The sequence below is a fragment of the Rhinopithecus bieti genome, unplaced genomic scaffold (genome assembly GCF_001698545.2).
Source record: "Rhinopithecus bieti isolate Rb0 unplaced genomic scaffold, ASM169854v2 scaffold_7673, whole genome shotgun sequence".
NCBI lineage: Eukaryota > Metazoa > Chordata > Mammalia > Primates > Cercopithecidae > Rhinopithecus > Rhinopithecus bieti.
In genome coordinates this window covers 5,755,124-5,775,250 of record NW_016806375.1, presented here as the reverse complement: position 1 = coordinate 5,775,250, position 20,127 = coordinate 5,755,124, and the positions used below count along the sequence as shown (strand labels likewise).

Sequence of the window (20,127 nt, the reverse complement as noted above, 5' to 3'; positions counted from 1 at the left end):
GACTAACAGGAGGGTAGTGTATATGGACAAAGGGATGATTCACTCCTGGGCGGGACAGACAGGACAGTGCAGGATTTCATCACACTACTCGGAACAGCACAAAATTTAAAGCTTATAAGTTGTTTATTTCTGGAATTTTCCATTTAATGTTTTTGGACCACAGTTGATCTGGGGTAACTGAAACTTTAGAAAGTGAAACTGCAGCTAAGTGCGACTGCTATACAGTCCTGACCCTCTCTGAGCCTCAGTTTCCTTATCTGTGCAAAAGGGTGGGCAAGATTGTCTTGGGAGCACTTTCAGGGCTGATGTGCTGTGGCCCTCAGGGCTCCACTTTGGGAAGGCAGCTGTGCTGAGTTGGAATGCTGGGCTCGGGGTGGGGGTGCTGGGGAGGGACCCATGTCATGACTCAGCTCAGAGAAGGCTGCCAGTTCCAGGCCTGGCAGTCTGTGGGGGCAAGAGGCATCTGGAGCCAGGGATGGAGTCCTCCCGCCAGCAGCTAGAGAGTAAGAAAGGGATAGCAGCATAGCCTGGGCCTGACGGTGAGTCTGGCCCATGTGGCTGTCCCCAAGCAGGCTGAGATGTGGGTGTGATCAGGTCATGTCATCAGGGAGCCCCATCCTGGGAGCCAGAGAAGACAGCAGGATCAGAGGGTGAGGAGACAGTTACAGGTGGAGGGGAGAAACTGGGGAAGTGGCCGAGGCTCCCACCGCCCCTATTCAATCCTATGCTCGCTCCACTTCCAGTTGTTGGAGAAGGCTCAGTGCTCCACCCCTGCACCATGAACCTCCCCACCAGCCTCAGAATCACTCTGAGGGCTACAGAGAGAGAACAGCCTGGCGCAGGCCACATGGTCTTGGAGCCACTCTCTGTGCCATGCTGCTTCCAGGCCCAGGGGCCTCTTTATGTTTCCAGGTACCTACAAAGTCCCCTGAACAAAGCAGCAGAAATCGACTAAGATGGGGCCTGGCGTGGGCTCCCGCTGTTCTGGAAGTCCAAACGGGATGGAAGAACAGTGCTGGTTCCCTGGAAGCCTGCTGAGCCCCCTGCACCCACCCCTCCAGCACAGGCTCGGCTGCCTCTGGCTGTCCCACTGCTAAGCTCCTCACCTCCAATCTGTCCCCTCCACCTGTTCTCACACACCAGCCAGAGGGACCTTTCTGAAACACCTATGTGACCTTCCCAGCCCTCTTCTGCTCTCCATCCCCCTCAGGCAAAGACTGGCTTCTCAGCCCAGCCTTTGAGAACCTTCCGGCCCTGGCCCTGACAGCTCCCTCACAACTGAGGGAGGAAGGCGGCTGCCCCCACAGCTCCCCAGGGCCCAAGCCAGGCCCTCACACTCGTCACTCACTCGTGCTCCTCTCCCCATGAGGCCTCCCCAGGGAACACAATGGAAAGAAATGACCTATTTTCTGGAAGTCCAAAATAAGATGAAACATCTGTCTGGAATGGAGCCAGGCTGATAAAGAACGGGCTGATCCCCCAGCCCGAGCCCCGCTCTCCTGCAGCAAACACCCCCTCACCCGTCAGAATGGGTGTGCTTGGGGGTAGGGGCAGCGATGCTGGCTGGCTACTTGGAACGGTGCGTGGGAAAGCACTCAGTGTGTGCCTCACGGCTGCTGGGGCCCAAGGGAGGGGCCCAAGGGAGGGGCCCTTCGTCCCCAGGAAGGCTGGGAAGCAGCCTGAGAAGGAGGTCAGTGAGGGAGGGAGGCCTGCTGCACACCCCTGCCCACCGGCTGTAGAGCAAGCACTTCCTGCCTCCTGTGGCGCCTTGAGGGCTACCCCCAGGGCCCTGTGGATTCCTGGCCCAGAGTCCCCCCACCCACCCCGGCCCCATCTGGGCCTCTAGCAGCCTTAAAAATAACAACAACAATAATAGCTACCTCTGATTTCGTACAGTTGACCCATGAACTACACAGGTTTGAACTGTGCAGGTCCACTTTCACACATGTGAAACATTCACACCCTTCCCACCCTTCCACCTCCTCCACCTCTTCTGCCTCTGCCACCCCGGCGAGCAAGGCCAACCCTTCTGCTTCCTCCTCCTCCTCAGCCTACTTAACGTGCAGACGAGGGTGGACACTTTTTCAGTGATCTACTTCCACTGAATGAATACTGAATGTATTTTCTCTTCCGATTTTCTTTTCTCTAACTTACTTTATTATAAGAACACAGCATATAATATACAAAATAGACAAAATATGTGTTAATTGACTTTATGTTATCAGTAAGGCCCACAGTAGGCTGGCTATTAGCAGTAAAGTTTCTGGGGAGTCAAAAGCTATACATGAATTTTCCACTTTGTGGTTGGCAGTTGTCCCTAGCCCCCTCGTTGTTCAAGGGCTCACTGTACTTATTACCCAGTATCTGTGCTAAGCTCCTTATGTGAGTGATCTCACTGAGTCCTCAGAACAATCCCATGACATCGGTACTGCTTCCTTATTTTACAGATGTGGAAACTGAGGCACAGAGTGGTTACATTTTTTGCCCAACAGCTTGCCAGTGGTGGCTCCAGTGTTTAATCCTGGTCAGACAGGCTCTAGAGCACACAGCTCCAATGCCCATGTGACAGCCCATCTGTGGCAGGAGGCAAAGATGAGGAGCCCCACAAAAAGGACAGCCTGGTACCTGGCACAGAACAAGCTCAAATTAAAAAAAAAAAAAGTTAATTAGCTGGGCATGGTGGCATGCGCCTGCAATCCCAGCTACTCGGGAGGCTGAGGCAGGAGAATTGTTTGAACCTGAGATTGCGCCACTGCACTCCAGCCTGGGCAACAAGAGTGAAACTCCATCTCAAGAAATAAAATAAAAAATAAAATCGTCAGCCTCATCCTTTTGCCTTCTTTGTCCCGACTTCTCCTTTCATTCTTTCATGCTCTCTTTTGAGCTGGCTAAAGCTGAAGCTGACAGTTTGAGTGGGAAACAGTCACACCATTTTTCAAAGAGCCCTACAATCTTAGTACATTCCCCCTATTCACATCTCCCCCACCTTCTCTGCAATTGCACACCTCCCATGACAGGGATCTCACCACATCACCTGTGGCCCATTTCATTCTTAGCCAGCTTGGAATCTTCCGAGGCCAGACTATTGAGAATTGTTAATTACACTGAGTACAGTTTATCTCACTGTATTCTCTGCTTATTGGTCCTGCTTCTATCCACCAACCACCCACTCTCCAAACACAGGACATCTTCCTAGTTATTGTTCTGATCCCCGCCCCCAATCTGGAAACAAAGAAAAGACCCTACTAATTTAGAGCCAGGCACTCTGCTAAATGAGATGATCTAGAAATTTTGCTTCATCCTCACAACCACCCTGTGAGGGGGGTACACTCATTATTCCCATTTTATAGAGGAGGATACTGAGTCTCAGAGACTTTTTGTAACTTTCCCAAGATCACACAATAAGTAAGATGCGAAGGAACTGGAATGCAAACTTAGGCCAGCCTGACTCCAAAGCCTATATTCTTCCTTTTTAGAGACAGGATCTTGCTCTGTTGCCCAGGCTGGAGTACAGTAGCATGGTGGCGTGATCACAGATCATAGCTCACAGCTCACTACAGCCTCAAACTCCTGGGCTCAAGCGATCCTCCTGCCTCAGCCTCCTGAGTAGCTGGGACTATAGGTGCGTGTCACCACAACTGCTAAAACCTGAATTATTGCCCGTCATGCCAGACTGCCTGTCTCCTGATCAGAAACAGTTCTGTCCATCTGTCCACAGAGAAACGTTCTCCTCTAATGGGGTCCATACGGAATCCAGGATCTCAGGGATGAGAAGGTCCTCAGGGATCTGGGTCCCGCCTCTGCTCTGACTGAGGAGTAGTGTATGCAGGGGGGCCTGCCTTGGGTCACCAATAATTTTAAAGTCAAGCTAGAGATAGAACTCAGGACTAGGGATAGAACTCCACAACTTCACTGCAGAGGTTGAGGGTCAGCACACAAGGCTAGGAGAAGGGTCTTTGCTTAGGAAAGCCAGGGTCTGGCAGGGGCAGTGCTCCTGCGGGACAGAGCATCTGGGCAATCAGCCCAGGTGTGTGGCCGGCTCTGCCCCAGGCCTGCTGTGCTCAGGGTCCAGGCCTGCCCCTGTGGGGGCCCCAGCATCCCCTTCCACTGTTTGCAGAGGGCCAGGGCCTCTGTAGCTGCAGAGTTCCAGGCCTCCACCATCCTGCGGCTGCCCTCCCCGCCCCCACCCCCCAGAGCCTCATCTCCGGCCGGTGCCATGGCAACAGAGAGTGCCAGGCCCTGGCAGCCAAAGGAGCCCCTGAGAGGGGTCCCAGGCTGAGACTGAGGAGGGGGGTGCGGCAGGCGCAGACAAGCAAACCTTCTGTTCTCCGGGCTGCTGCCAGCCCGGAGCAGCCATGGGCTGGGGTGGGGGCCGCAAACAGAATGGGTTCTCTGAGCCAAGTGGGCAGGGGACAGGCAGGCCTTGGGCCATTCACACTGACCCACCAGCGCACAGCCTTCCCCCACAGGCCCAGATCCTGCAAATAGGGGAGGGGTAGCTAGCTAATGAGCCAACTCTTCACTTATCCGTGCCAATTACCGAACATTGAGATTCCCCTCAGAACCCTCCTGGGCAGCAGAGCAGGAGGGCAGAGAACCCCCATGTTTCACTGACCCTCTCACTGTCTCAGCATCCATCCTCCCACCCCTGTCTTCGGTCATTCACTTAACCTCCCCTCTGTGCCTCAGTTTTCTCATGTGTGGATTGCAGCTCATAACTGGGTTGTCAGGGCTATTGAAGGAGTTAACACAAGCAAAATGCTTAGAACAGTGTCTGGCACACAGCCCTCTGCAAAGTTGGTGGCCACATTATCATTATTCATTCACTCGAGGGAGAAGTCACTCACTCACTCGGCTTTGCGCGCACAGCCAAGACTCCACGAGACTAGGCTTCTCAGCAAAGGTATGCATGTAATAAATGAGATGGTGCAGGAAGGCCTCTCCCAAAAAAGCCTCCTCAGGAAGAGGTAGCTGCTATGATTATTGGTACTATCAGTAGCAACAGTCCTCTTCAGTGTACTGAGGCTCAGTGAGGAGTGTCTCATCCTAGCACACTCAGGGATTTGGTGCCCAACTTAGGGCGAGACCCATCTAATAACCTTCACTCCACTGTCTGTCAATTACTTCTTTCCTGAACCTTTGTCTTAGTCCTTTAATATGACTTCCCACAAATCAGGATACTTACCTAACAACAGTCTGGACTCTCTCCAAGTTCCTAATATGGGATTAGGCCTACAGTAGGTGCTCAACAAATGCTTACACAGTATGAGAGATTAAATGGCTCTGCAGGGTCAGCTCTTCAGTCCTGGGCCCTCGGCTGCCTCCTAATAACACAGAATTCACTAGGCTAGGGAACTGGCATGGGCAGGCAGTGGTGACTCTTTCCTTCCAGGGAGGTGATGGGGATGAGCTGGTGAGGGCAGAACAGACATATGACACTCTGAAGTCAACAGGCTGAGCCTGATGCCATCCAGGGCAGGGAAATGGCATGGGAGCCCTGCCAGGCTGGGACCAGTGGTTCCAGCTGGAAGCCACTTACTCCTGGGTCCAAGTCCCAGTTCTACCACCTCGTAACTGGGTGACCTCTCTGAGTTTAACTTGTCTGAGTCTCAGTTTCCTGGGAAATGGCATGGGAGACCTCCTTTTCCATTGCTAGCGGGGGAGCCAGAGATGATGACGCACAGCGCTTGGCACATCATAGGTGCCCAGTAAATGGTAGCTAATATGAGTATATGATTACTCCAGTGGGGAGACGGGGTATGGCTTCCTGAGGGAGGTGGCCTTGAGCTAGGCCTCCAGGGTTTCTTGAGTTTTTTGGCAGATGATGCCAGGGAAAGGTACTGCCAGGGCTCTGTGAGAGATGGCAAGGCATCTGGGAGAAATGGCAGGGAGAGATCTGTGCGCTAGAAACTGGGGCTCTTCAGCAAACAGGTAAGTGATGGCCAGGGAAGGAGGCAGCAGGAGGCCAGGGAAGGAGGCAGGGAGACTTCAGGAAAGGTCTGTGGCGCTGTGTGAGGATTTGCTCTGGACACACCAACTTTCCAAGGCGTTGATAGTGATGGCAGGTAGTAGCTGCTGGCTGGGCAGGGCAATGCTGTAACTCCAGGCACTGTGGGGAGGGGGCCTCCACGCAGGAGGATGACACCAGCAGGCTGTCATTTAGTGGGAGGCTGTGGATTAGAATGGGGACAGTGGAGGCAGCAAGGCTGCTTTTGGGGATGAAGTCGTCCCAAACCCAGCCTGAACTCCCTGGCAGGACCAGCTACATAATTTGTGGGGCAAGCACAAAATGGAAATGCAGGGCTCTTTGTTAAAAATTATTAACAATTTCAAGATGATGACTGCAGAGCATTAAACCAAACACAGGCCCTTCTAAGCATGGGGCCCTCAGGAGGATGAGTGCTCATGAAGTCATTTCTGTGCCCTGGACTAAAGGGGAGGCCATCTGTCTGTCTCTATCCATTTATCCATCCAGCCATCCATCCACCCACCCACCAATCCATTTATGCATCTCTACATGCATTTATTTGTCTAGTGACCATTTCACTATCCATTCAGCAGATAGACCCCGGGTTGGAAACTGATAAGAACACAAGTACAGGTGAGATGGGAGCCGCCCACAGTCCACCAGGTCACACCTGCACCTTCAGTGCTCGGGGTCAGGAGGGGCCAGGGCTTCTGTGACATGTTTAGAAAGCTGAGTCTTGCCCCCCTAGGGCTAACTGGAAACCCCACCCCACCCTATACCCAGTGAGGCTCAGCCTCAGAAGTGGAGAAGCTGGTGGTGTCACTGCCCTTGGGTTTCCACTTCTCAGAAGGGAAGGTAACAGAGCAGCAGCAAAGAGGATGTGGTAAAACAGCCACAAGAAGCATGGCAGGAACTCTCAGGGGCTAAGGGCAGAGCTGGATGGACCTCTGGGGGTCACTAAGCTTCTCCCTTGGCTTCTCCCCACTTTATTATAAGAGGAAACTATGATTAGAATGAAGAAGTGGTGTGGCCAAAGGCTCGGGGGTCCAGCAAACCACCCAGGAAGATTCCCATCTCTTGTTGGGATGGCTTTGCTCCTTTTCAGCCCATACTCTGTCCAGAGAGACCTGGAGGCTGAGCCCTGAACCACAGAGGTGGAGTTGGGTCTCTCCAGGCCTTCAGAGAGATGGGAAAGACCCGGTACCTGTGGTGGAGCAAAGGCAAGCCCAGGTCCCAGGCTCAGCGTCATCACCAATGATCTGCACGGACCTTATGTGCAACCCCTCCCCTCTCTGGACCTTAGTTCCCATCCATACAATAAAGCAGTTGAACCAGGTGACCCCCAAAAGTCCTTTTCATCTCTGACATTCAGGAACTTTCAGATCCCCTGACCCTCCCAAGGGACAGCCCTCTCCATCACAGGGCGGAGAAGCTGGTACCTCTGGCAGATAAAAGGTTCTGGGCACCTGAGACATCAAACAGCCCTGATGTGAACTGAGGAGAGGAGAGAATTTTAATTCGGTTAAAGCAATACACCTTGATTTTCAGCCTCCTGCACCAGGCTGGGGGTGGGCTGCCCCAGGAAGCATCTGGTAGATGTGGGGGTCGGGCGCAGGGAGGGCTCTGGGGCCAGGGCTTGGAGGTTCAGGAAGTCTTTATCCTGAGGATGCCTGAGGGCTCAGGAGGGATGTGAGGTGGGCTTCTACACTGGAAGCAACAAGTATGCGAATTTCACACCCACTCCCACCAGAGGTAGGTCCCTGCATCCATTACTCCCCTCACCTCTGGATCCCATCACTCATCTGGGCCCAAGTCTTGCTTCCTCTTGAAATTAGAGCATATGAGGTTCGAAAACTCAGCACTGGAAGAGACCTAAGGGTTACAGCATCCACACACAGCCCCTAGTGGGCCCACCTCTCCGACCCTCCCTGCTCAGTATCCCAGGAAAATGGGCATGTGGGCTCTGTGGGAGCCCTCTGAGCTCCTCACAAAACTGAGTACATTAAGGGGCCACACTAATCGTCAGAAAGTTCCTCCTTGTTATTGCAGGTTAAAGTTTTCCATTAGTGGTCATTGATCCTGACCTCTTTCTGTAATGTGTAGAGAAAGCGTAAGAAAAAAACCCTTTCATTGTGAAGTTAAATATGCATGATCCCTGAGTACACAGCAAGGCTTGTGCAGTTGCCAATCTGGCTGGCGTGGCTTGGAATCCTGAAATTGTTGTAGGGCTGGAAGAAAGCTTTACCATCATCTGGGTCAACCTCCTTGTTTGACTGACGGGAAAACTGAGGCCCCAGGAGGGAACGACTTGCTCACAGTCCCATAGGGTTCTAAGGTCTGATGACTACCTCTGGAATGCTGAGGCCCTCCACAGCTGAGGCACATTCTCAGGGTTTACACTGGATCCCCAGGGGCATCCCAGGCCCCATCCAGCCTCTCATCAAGGGGATCTGGAGTCAGAAACACCCAGGTGCAAATCCCAGCTCTGCCACTTCTGAGCTGTGGGACTTTAGGCAACTGACTCTGTGCACTTTCTCACCTGTAAAATGGGGAGAGTTTAGCCGGGCGCGGTGGATCACGCCTGTAATCCCAGCACTTTGGGAGGCTGAGGTGGGCGGATCACCTGAGGTCAGGTAGTTCGAGACCAGCCTGGCCAACATAGTGAAACCCTATCTCTACTAAAAATATAATAATTAGTCAGGCATGGTGGCAGGCACCTATAATCCCAACTGCTTGGGAGGCTGAGGCGGGAGAATCACTTCAGCCTGGGAGGCGGAGGTTGCGGTGAGCCAAGATCGCACCATTGCACTCCAGCCTGGGCAACAGAGTAAGATTCCATCTCAAAAAAAAAAAAAAAAAAAGTGCGGAAGAGCTTTATAGACTTAATTTTGTAGTGGAGGTTAATTTTTTTTTTTTTTTTTTTTTTTTTTTTTTTTTTGAGACATAGTCTTGGTCTTGCCCTGTCGCTCAGGCTCACTGCAATCTCCGCCTTCTGGGTTCAAGCGATTCTAGTGCCTCAGCTTCCCAGTAGCTGGGATTACAGGTGTATGCACCACATCCAGCTAATTTTTGTATTTTTAGTAGAGATGGGGTTTCACCATATTGGCCAGGCTTGTCTCAAACTCCTGACTTCAGGTGATCCACCCACCTCGGTCTCCCAAAGTGCTAGGATTACAAGTGTGAGCCACCGTGCCCAGCCTTGATGGTTAAATTAATCCAGTATTTATTAAGAACATCTTGAATGCCCTGTATGTTCCAAGAGCTGAGGAATACAGCAGCAACTCTGAGGTAATGATGTAAAGCACAATTGAAGTAGACACAGAAAGTACTAAGAACAGGTTGGCTCCTGTTATATAATCCTGCTCACACTGCTTCCTAGCTGAGGTGCTACAAACCCTGACCCTGGGAAGGGGCCCAACACCCCTTCCCTTCCCTCCAACCACTGTGGGTCAGAAGACAGGGGGGCACTGAAAAAAGATTCCCATTCCAAGAACCCACTGCCCACTGGGTTCTGAATCATATGCAAGAAATGGGTGGGCATTTCAGAAGACCTTTTCATCCCTTTCTCCCTCCCCACTGCACTGAGCAGCAGCCTGTTCTGAGCAAATGCCCACAGCACCCTCCTTTAGCCTAGGAGGCGGCTGGTCTCAGAGTCAGACTGTGGCCCGTGCCTGGAGGATGGACACGGATCTTTGGAACATACGTGATGTCCAGGTCCCTTCCACGGGCAGAGCCTTTTGTAGATTGTAGACTAATTTCATAACCCAGTGTTCCAATGCAGGAGGCTGGGAGAGCAGTGGCTCTCCCAGTCAGTGGCCAGAGGTCCAGCTGTGAAGTGCAGGAACTGTGGTAAGCACCTTGCCAATGCTGTTGTCTCACGGAGCCCACACACAGTCCTGCTGCTCACAGAGAAGGAGATTGAGGCCCAGAGAGGCAAGGTGCTGTCCCAGGGTCACACAGTCAGCCAGAAACTGGCTCGGGGTCAGTGCATAGTCATCTGATGCCCAAGCCTGGTGCTGTTTACCCACAGCACTCGCTGCCTTCCAGCTGTGGAAGGCGCCCAGAGATGGGATGTGGGGGGTCTGAGGTTAGCCACACGGTGGATTTGTATCAAGCCAGGGCAAGCACTGGGTCTCCTGACTCTGGATCCACCGTGCTTTCCGCTGCCTGTCCCACATCTGCGGGCAATTATAAGTCCCAGCTCTTCTTCCCACAGAGGAGGGGGGCTGCTGATAACTGCTGTCTGGGAGGAGGGTGCTGACCAGATGGTCTCCTTCCTCTCTCAGGACTAAGCCAGGGCCTGGGCAGACCTTGGAGCAGTCAGACCTGAGGCTGCACTTTCTGCTGGAGAAGGTGCTGAAGCCAGGAGCAGGCTCTGCAGGAGGACGGAGATTCTTCCCTCTGACTAGGAGCTTCCCGGAGAGCACGAGGTAAGCATTTAGAGTCAGGCACACTTCAGCCTAAACACCACCTCGACCTACCGTATGGCCCTGGGAAAGTCACTTAGCCTCTCCAGACCTCAGCTTCCTCATCTACAAAAAGGAGGTAGTAACACTGATTTCAAAAACTTGCCATGAGGACTCCAAGGTGTGTGAGGTACCAGGCTCTATGCCTGCATGAGGTAGGTGTTCAGGGACTGTATGTCCCTGAAGGCTATGGCTTCTGGGTCTCCCGCTTGGAGACAGGGGAGGACTGCGTGACTTCAGAACTTGTCACTAGAGGCCTCTGTGCAATCAGGAGGTCACAGAGGGAAGCAGACATACTCCTCCCTGCTTGCAATGGAGAAATGCCGCCTGGTCCTGGAAGGGCACCTGTGAGAAGGCTGGAGGCCTGGGTTCTAGTCTCACACTTGGGAGCAGAAGGTCTTCAGTGAGCTCCTCCTTCCTTTCACCAGGACACTTTCTCAGTCCCACTGCCTATCCAGGGCTGGGCACTGGGGGCAGAGCACAGGATGGGGAAACCTTAAACCTTTCCCCAGCAGAAAGTGCAGCCTCAGGTCTGCTGCTGGGGCCTGAACAATCTCTGATGAACAAACAGAACATAAACAGATCACCAACAGGGGAGGGCCAAGTAACATGGATTCAGCACAAAGTGCATGGCTAGCACTTGGAAGACAGGAAGAACCTGGGAAGGCTGCCTGGAAGAGGTGGAGTACGGAATATCCCTGAAAGAAAAGTGATGAGGAAGGGCATTCCAGGAAGGGGGAAGAGGGAGGGCAAATGCCCACAAGCAGGATGGTGTGCATTCCTTCTGGGAATTCTGGGATCTGACTGGCGGGAACAAAAGGCCCAAGTCTGGAGTAATGGGGCACAGGGAGATTCCAACCTCTCCAGGTTGTGCCACTTACTAGCTGTGTGGTTACAGTTATGTGGCTGCCTGAGCCTCAGATTCTCCATGTATAAAACGGAGGTAAAAACAGTCGCTGCCTCTGGGGTTGCTGGTGAGCATTACATGAGATCAGTCTCATAAAGCACTCAGCACAGTCGCGGCGTGCAGTAAGTGTCAAGCAGTGGCAGCCTCTGTTAGGAGCTGGGAGTTTCTCCAGGCACTGGGGAGCCATAGGCGGATCCTGGGCAGGGAAGTGGTGTGATCGGATTTATGCTTTAGAATGGCATGGAGAAGGAGTAGAGTCCAGAAGGAGGGAGGACAACGAGGAGGCCTGAGCAGCTGCCTGGGACCAAAGGAAATGGCCCACTGGCTGATCCCTTCTTCACAGAGGAGCCCCCCAGATCTGACAATCAGGTCCCAGCCCCAGCCCCAGCCCCAGCAGCATGACCGCTAGGGGGTTGCCATGGCCCCCCATCGCCCTTGAACTTTCCTAGCCCTCAAACTTTTCTAGCTGCTGGGGGTTTAGAAGGATATCTTAGGAATCTAGAAAATTTGCAAATCCATTTGAATCCCCAAAGGTTGCCTGGTGGCTGACTGGCCTAAAGCCAGACTGATTCTCAGAAACAAGGCTTGGGCGGAGGAATAGCAGCTATGGTCCTGAGGTCCCCAGTCCCCTGCTTTCTGTGTACCCTTCTTCCAATTCCCCTCTCCCACTCCTCCCAGCTCTCCCCACTCTCCATTGACTGTGCTGTGCTTTGGAGGCCCCACTCAGCACCCAGAAACCCCTGAGGGTTTTTGATGAAGGCAGGGGCAGCAGGGATGATGAGGTGGAGGCCACTCACCCCAGAGCAGGGGAAAGGAGAAAACTGGCTCCTCCAACCCTGACATCACCCAGTCTCCCAGCCTCCTCTCATCTGGTTTTGTTAAAAATGTCTTCCTTTTTTTTTTTTTTTTTCGCCTACTCAAAGAGATGCAGGCTAGGGCAAAGGGACAGGGCATGCGGCTGGCGTTCCCACTTTTTCCAGTGCTTACCTTGCTGCTGATGGCTTCTGGTGTGGGCAGAGTTCCAGGCTCTGGACAGTCACCCCCTCCAGGAAGTCCTCCTTACTGCCCTCTCCCTGTTATCAAGTTTGGAGTTTCTGTTATCAGAAAGACTGCTAGTCCCACAGTGGGTAACAGCTGGGTAGAAGGCCGGGCAGGACCGTTGCAGGCTCCTGAAGGCTCAGGAGAACAGAGGGATGGAGGAAGGGGACTGCTGCAGGGAAGAGGAGCGGCCCAGCTTCGCCTCACTCCCCAAGCATCCTTCGGGAGGAGCAGAGCCGCCAGAGGGGCCGCCCTAGGTCTGGCTGTCTGCGTTGGGCAGGGCGAGCGCAGGCTGCTGCTGGGCAGCTGGGCTGAGGGGCCGGCTCTCTCCTCCTCGTTGTTGATCTCCTCTCTGGCTCCAAGTTGCTCACAGAGCGATCCTGGGTCCCAGATAGGGCGGGCAGTCACTGCTGGCTGCTGGCAGCCTCAGGAGCTCACACCACTGTGGGCTTCCATGCCCCACCCCGCCTTCCCCCGCCACTTTGGGGGAAAGGCTGCAGGGCGGCTTCTGATTGGCCCAGCTGGGAGAAGGGGGGCGGTGGGGCAGGGAGGGTGGACGCGTGCGTCTGTTTTCAATTTCAGGTTTTTTTTCCCCTCTCTCTTTCTTTTCCCCCAAGTTTCTTGTTTTTCTTCTTTTCCCTCTGCTTACTCCCTCCCGTCGCCGGTTCTCTCAGGATGTGAGGGGATGCTTAAAAATTCCACAGCCCACGCCAGCCACCAGCCGCTGAGTCACTTTTGTCAAAGAGTGGCCTGGACCCCACTTGCCCGATGCCCATCTCGGGTGGCTGCCTCCCCTTGCCATGGCACCCAGGGAGAGTCATTTCTCAGTGCCTCAGTTTCCCCATCTGTAAAGGAGACTCTGATAATCTCTATGGTTGATTCAGTCAACCTTCATTCATTGAGCAAGCATACTGAGTGCTTACTGTGTTCTAACACTGTACTGAGTGCCGGGGACAGAGCAAGACATGGTCCTGACCTCAGAAGCACCCAGGCTAGTGAGCGAGATATTCACTGGGCAAGCAGGTGCCCGGTGGGCAGACAGGAGGCTGACAGTGCATTTAGAGGGACCCCTAATGGAGGCCTGAGAGAATCAGAGAGCACTGCTGAGAAGAGGTGACGTGGAGGAGATGGAAAGATCCTCCAAGATGATCAGCCATTTTTCCGAAGGACAAACCAAGGCCCAGGAGTGAATTGGCGCAGAGAGGGAACGTGATTTGGTCAAGGTCATCCAGCACAGATCGGATATCTCTGGATATTGACAGATACACTCCTTTTCGCGTCTCAAGGTCCCTGGGGTGCAAGGAGAGGATTATTTGCCCCATTTTACAGATGGGGACACTGAGGCCCAGAAGAGCAAAATAAGCTTCCCAAGCTTACACAGCAATGGCAGAGCTGGGGCAGAACTAGGTCTCATGAGTCACATGATGGAAGAGACATAAGTCATCTGACCCCAATCCAAGACCCCCATTCCAGTGTAGATGAACCCCTGCCCTGCTTTCTTCCTAGGTTCCCCCTGTGGCTCTTTCATTCAGTCACTCAACAAGATACTTTTGAGGATCTGTTTTGTTCCATTTCCATTCTCTGGCTCTTCTTTCCCACCAGGGTCTGCCAAGACTCCTTCAGTTCCCCCGGCTGAGTGTCTTCTTCCATGCTTAGCTTCTCAGATCAGAAGACATCTCCAGTTACGGACTCCTAACCCTCAGATGCCAAAGGGCATTATTTTAGAAGGGCATATAGAGTGGGCTCACCACCCCTGCTCCCACTACTGTACACACGGGGTAACTGAATTCCAGAGGGTGAAGAAAGGTGTCCCAGGTAACACAGGTAGAGGCCGGCTCTGCCCTCCTTCCACTCTTCCCTCTGCGCCACTAAGTCTTTCCTCCTCAGCTTCCCCCAGGCCCCTGTTCACAGAGCAGGGGATTTGCCTGAGCTGGAATTCCATGCTCACCACAGTCAACAATCTTGCAATCATTGCTTGGTCTAGTCTCAGTCGGGATTGCCCAGCAGAGCATCTGGGCTGGACCATATGGAAGGAGAAGTGTTCTCACACTGGCTCCCTGCCACGGGTTGGGGACCAAAAGAGTACCCCAAGAGAGGGGGCCTGGCCGGGTCTTTGTGGCAGCAAGGTTATAGGGGAATGTGAAAAGATCCTACAGGCCACAAGGTCAGGCTTGCACAGGGATTTCTTGTGCCCAAAGACTCCATCAGAAATTTACGACTCCCCTCCTAGCATCTGCCTGGGCCATTCACCTCTGAAGCCTTGGCTGACCCTCTGCAGCCTGGCCAGCCTGGGGGAAGCCAGGAGACACACCAACCCCTAAACCCCAAAGAAGCTAGTCTGGGAGTCAGAAGACCCAGCCACAGACTTATTGGGAGACCTTGAATAGGTCCCTTGCCCTTCCTGAGCCTCAGTTTCCCTATCTGTGCATAACAGGTGTGGACTCACTATGCTACAAGGCCTTTGGGATGGTCTGTCTGCAATTTCCCTTAGAGCGGGACTCTAGTAAGGGAGAGGAGGTTGGTGGGCCCTAGGGCAGGGGTACAGCTGGGGGCCAGAGATGCAGCACAGAGGGGAGGGGCAGTTGGCGGTGGCTCCCCTGAGAAGCTGGCGGCCTCCAGTTTCCGGCCAGCCCAGCCGTCCTGAGGCCCATCTGGAATTACTTAGCCCCTACCACCATTAACCCTTGGTGGGCACCAGGACTGTCATTCCTCCTTTCAACTGAGATATGGGTGGGAGGCGCAGAGCTATAGGGAGCACCCCAGGGCACTCGCCAAGGACAGGACAATTGAGGCAAAAGTGTCATGATTGAGAGAGGAGGTTGGAGAGCTACAGATAGAGCTGGGTTTGAATCCCAGCTGCTCCAGTTTCAAGCTACATGAGCTTAGGCAAGTCACTTAAACTCCTGGGCCTTGGTTTCCTCCTCTGGAAAATGGAGATAAGTCAAAGACTGATTCATAAGACTCTTTGATTTGTACAAAGGACTTAGTACATTGCCTGGAAGTGTTATTACTGAAATAGTGAGTTCCCTCATTCGAGCAGCATTTCATCACTGTGTCTCCCTGGGCCAAGCCCTCCCTTTTCTGGGTCTTGGATTCCCCTTGTGCACTCTGCCTTCAGGGGCAATGGACAGGTCACATGGGCAGTGCAGCATCATCACCCTGGGGTGGTCAGCGTGGCCCCCAGCCCCACTGTGGACAGGATAAGCTATGAGCATCCTCACACCTGCCCAGATATGGGGATCCCAGTACAGCCTCGGACAAGGCTGTCTTGGGGAAGGTTGGGCTGACAGTGGGTGGGCAGAGCATGGAATGTGGGGAGCCCTGCCTGAGGTGGACTGGGATGGGGGTGCAGTGGGAGAGTGGGGCTCTGGGCCTTAGAGTTCCACACCGCCCTCCCCCACAGCACAGTGGCACAGTCAAGAGTTAAATGTCTGGACTCTGATGTTGGCAGCTCCAACCCAGCTCCACCACTTCCCAGCCATGTGACGCTGGGTGATGATATTACCTGAGCTCTCTGAGCCTCAGTACCTTCAACTGTGAAATGGGGACACACGTGCCTACCTCACGGGGTTATGGAGAGACCTGAATAAGCCATGCCCACAGGCATTTTGTCTAGCCCTCAAGCAAAACAAGAAAGTGCCACAAAAGGTGACTGATCCAGCCGGTACAGTGGCTCACGCCTGTAATCCTAGCACTTTGGGAGGCTGAAGCCGGCGGATCACCTGAGGTCGGAAGTTTGAGACCAGCCTGGCCAACATGGAGAAACCCCATCTCTACTAAAAATACAAAATTAGCCGGGTGTGGTGGTGCATGTCTGTAATCCCAGCTACTCGGGAGGCTGAGGTTGGAGAATTGCTTGAACCCGGGAGGCAGACGTTGCGGTGAGCTGAGATCGCACTATTGCACTCCAGTCTGGGCAACAAGAGTGAAACTCCATCTCAAAAAAAAAAAAAAAAAGGCGACTGATCCTCAGGTGTTACCAAGAGCTGCTGTCATAGAAGTCCACCATCAGGGCTGGAGGGGAGCTCACCAACATGCTCATTTCACAGCCAGTATGACTGAGCCCAGTGATGGAAAGGAACTTGTGCAAGGCCTTGTGATGTTTCAGCCACAGACTGGGACTGGAATCGCGGCTTTCTTTTCTAGACTCATAGGCCCATGCTCTTCCCCAGAGGAGGGAACCAGGCTGAACAGACCCCTGTGCTAAGACCCCCCACACACCCACGCTTGTCAGAGCGGAAGCTGCAGCTCTCAGTGGGGCAGGGGGAGGGAACCGGAAAGGGAGCCTGAGTGGGAGAATTCCCAGGAGGCTGCTCAGTCCTCACTCAGGCAGGCCAGCGGCCACCACATCTGGCTCTCCCACGCTCCCGGCTCTGCCCCCACTCCCAGGCTCCCCAGGCAGGGTTGTGGGGTGGGGGAGGGGGGTGATGAGGAAGCAGCACACATATCCCAGGCGCTAACACAGTCATCTTAGACGTCAGGGCCCTAAGATGTGTCCCTTCTGCTGGCATGGAAACTGAGGCCCAGAGAGTGGAGGGAACTCGTCTGAGGTTCACGGTAGGAGTGAGGGAAGCTAGAATATAGGACTCCTGATCCCCAGCCCAGATCCTTCCACCCATGCGCGCCCTGAGCAGAGCAGGTAGATCCCTGTGCCTGTGGCTGGGGAGCCAGAGGGGCACAGAGTGGGAACTGTCCCCCTACCTCTTGGACACTCAGTGTAGTGGCTTTCTGAGTGGGCAAAGGACCAGTAGGGGCCTTGGGCCACATCCCCTCCCTAGATTCCTAGGACTGTCTTACTGAGCCAGACTGTAGCCACCGAGGCCTGCCAGGATCCCAGGAGATAAAGGCTTCAAGACACTGCCCATTCAGCCTCTCCCCACCCCCTTGCTGGCCTCCCTTTCAGTGCCCCAGGACCGTGGGCAACTGAAATGTGTTCATCTGGTACATGCAGATGGCTCACAGATCCCTGGAAGAGCAGGGCCCTCACCTTCACTGGATGTGCTGGCTCCTAAGGTCCGGAGAGCACTAGAACCTTTTTGAGGGCATACAGCAGGCTTACGGTGGGGCCTCTCTGTCTAACATCCGGTTATCACTAAGATAACTGTTTCTCCAACCATCCATCCATGTGATAGAAGTTAATTGAGGACCTACTATGTGCCCTGTCCTCACAGAGTTCATAAGCAAACACCAAGGAAACCACAAATTAATAATATTAAATTGTGATGAGTGAGACGAAAGAGACAGAATAATGAGCTGGGTGGATGGGAGTTCTTGTTCAGGTACAGTAGGACTTCTGTGGGGAGGAAACAGGCCTGTGAGGCCACACACATGCAGGAGTAGGAACAGTGTTCCAGGCAGGGGGAAAAGCATTTGCAAAAGCTTGGAGGCCAGAGAGATCTTGATGTGTTTGAACAAAGAGAAAAGAATGGTTGAGGCAGAGAGCGGGCAGAGTGGGGTGGAAGGTAGGAGAGGTGGTCAGTGGCCAGGCATCAGGGCTTTGTGGGCCCGAGGGAGTCTGACTTTTATCCTGAGGGTCAGTAGGGGCCACTGCAGGATTTTAAACAGGGGACTGATGAGACCAGGTCACCAAGGTGCACTGCAGAGGATGTACTAAAGAGGGCAGGAGGGAGGCAGGGGGTGAGTGTGGAGGCTGCAGTGGCCGATCATGAACTGAACTCTGCGTGCACACACACACCTGCTCCGTGCTGCCCCCAACTCTTTATCCACCTGAGAGGCTGCAGGAATGCATCTCAACAGGGAGTCTGGGCTTCTGGATCCCAGCCTGTGTGTGGCCACTTGACTCACAGTATGGCCCTTTTCCTTCCCTGGCCTCTGTATCCTCTGCACAGTGGGTCACACACAGTGCTCCTCCGATAAGGACATCTATGCCCTGGGCCTCCGGTTCTAGCATCACCTCTGCTACCTAAGTGTCTGTGTCCTGGGGTCTGCCACGCTTCCCTACACCTCTGTTTCCCTAGGACAATCAGTGGCATCTGGGCATTACTGAGACAAGGCAACAACCGTCTGGTGAGTCCTCCAGCAGTACCCAGGAGTGCCAGCAGGTGGCGCCCCCAGCCCCTGGAGGGGTAGGAGGAGAAGAAAGGCATTGGGAGGAGAGAGGTTTCTGGAAGGCAAAGATGCCTCACAGGAGCCCCCCCCCCCTCCCCGCATCTGTCCCTACCTGGAGGTGGGCAGAGCAGGAATTAAGATCCCCGATTCTGAGGTGGAAGCAGGGACTCAGAGAGAGGAGTTAACGTGTCCAAGGTCACAGAACGAGACTGAGGCTTGGCTGGGACGGGCCTCCAGTCCAAAGCTCTTGGACTACAGTCCAGAGAGAACTTCAAGAGGCTGGCGGTGTGGCGCAGTGGGCCTAACACTGGCCCTGGTGCCCACCAACTTCTCTTAGGCAAACTATTTCCAACAGAAAGCTGAGCCCAGAAACTTGTCTCTTCTAGGGCCATAAACCTGATTGAAAAACCAAGTTATCACTAAGATCTTTATGAGGCCATCAGCTCTGTGCCCCACCCCAGGAGGCCCTGGCGGGGTGTGTGAGAGCAGCCTGTAGGGAGGGCTTCCAGGGGAAAGAGGGGCCTACCTGGGAGTCAGAAGAAGGAGGGGTCCAATAAACAGCCACTCCCAGGGGCAGGGGATGTCAGAGAGGAAGAGGCTGCCCACAAGACAGGGTAGACAGGGCCTTCTCCACACACAGAGCCACACTGGACTGCTATCCCAGTCCCAGTGAGCACAGCGGGAGACTGAGGCCCAGGGGCTCAGGGTCACAAGGCGAGTCAGAAGCCAAGGTGGGAAGACCTGCAATTTCAGACTCTCAGCCTGGGTCATTTAAACAAGGTTACAGTGTCCTGGTTGGAGGGAAACTGGGGGTGCCACATCAGGACTGGCTCAGGACTTCTATAGGGGGTCCACCTAGGGGTGAGGGCGAAGGGAGAGCGGAGGCTTTTTTGCATGAAGAAGTCAGAGGAGGAAGAGGAACCAGCTATTTGTTTAAGCAAAATCCCAACTAACAAACTAGGGGGCAGGGAGGCACACACAGCTCACTATCCTGGCAGCGGGGGCCAGATGTAGAAGAAATAAAAACTTTGGCTGGGCATGGTGGCTCACGCCTGTAATCTCAGCACTTTGGGACGCCAAGGTGGATGGATCACCTGAGGTCAGGAGTTCGAGACCAGCCTGACCAACATGGAGAAACCCTGTGTCTACTAAAAACATAAAATTAGCCGGGCATGGTGCCAGATACCTGTAATCCCAGCTACTTGGGAGGCTGAGGCAGGACAATCGCTTGAACCCAGGAGGCGGAGGCTGCAGTGAGCCGAGATTGCTCCACTGCACTCCAGCCTGGGCAACAAGGGCGAAACTCTGTCTCAAAAAAAAAAAAAAAAAAAAAAAAAAAAAAAAAAGAAAGAAAGAAAAGAAAACTTCCAGCTAGGACATTGACTTCTGTGTGACTTCAGGCAGGTGACTTTGCTTCTCTGAGCTCCAGCTTCCTCCCTTGCAAAATTGGGCTAACAATCAACCCTACCTCGTTGTGCTACTATGAGGAGGAACTGAGATAACACATGCAAAGGGCTTGACATGATGCCTGGCACTTAGTAAATGCTTAATACATAGCAGTGCTATTGTTGTTATTATTACTCCAGCAAAATGTCAAGGACCAAACCCTGAACTCTCAGAGAGAACTGAGCTAGGAGTCAGAAAGCCCAGTACAGGGGAATCCACAGGAAGGGTGGGGG

At 53.6% G+C, this 20,127-nt stretch overlaps 1 protein-coding gene across 1 annotated transcript in view; it reads right to left on the bottom strand.

Moving 5' to 3' along the window:
- The window catches only part of PDGFRB (platelet derived growth factor receptor beta), a 42,475-nt gene extending 29,613 nt beyond the window's left edge, over window positions 1–12,862 (bottom strand). The window contains 1 exon segment of the mRNA XM_017875790.1: window positions 12,329–12,862. The gene's annotated coding sequence lies outside the window, so the exon portion shown is untranslated.
- Between the last annotated feature and the right edge of the window lie 7,265 nt (window positions 12,863–20,127).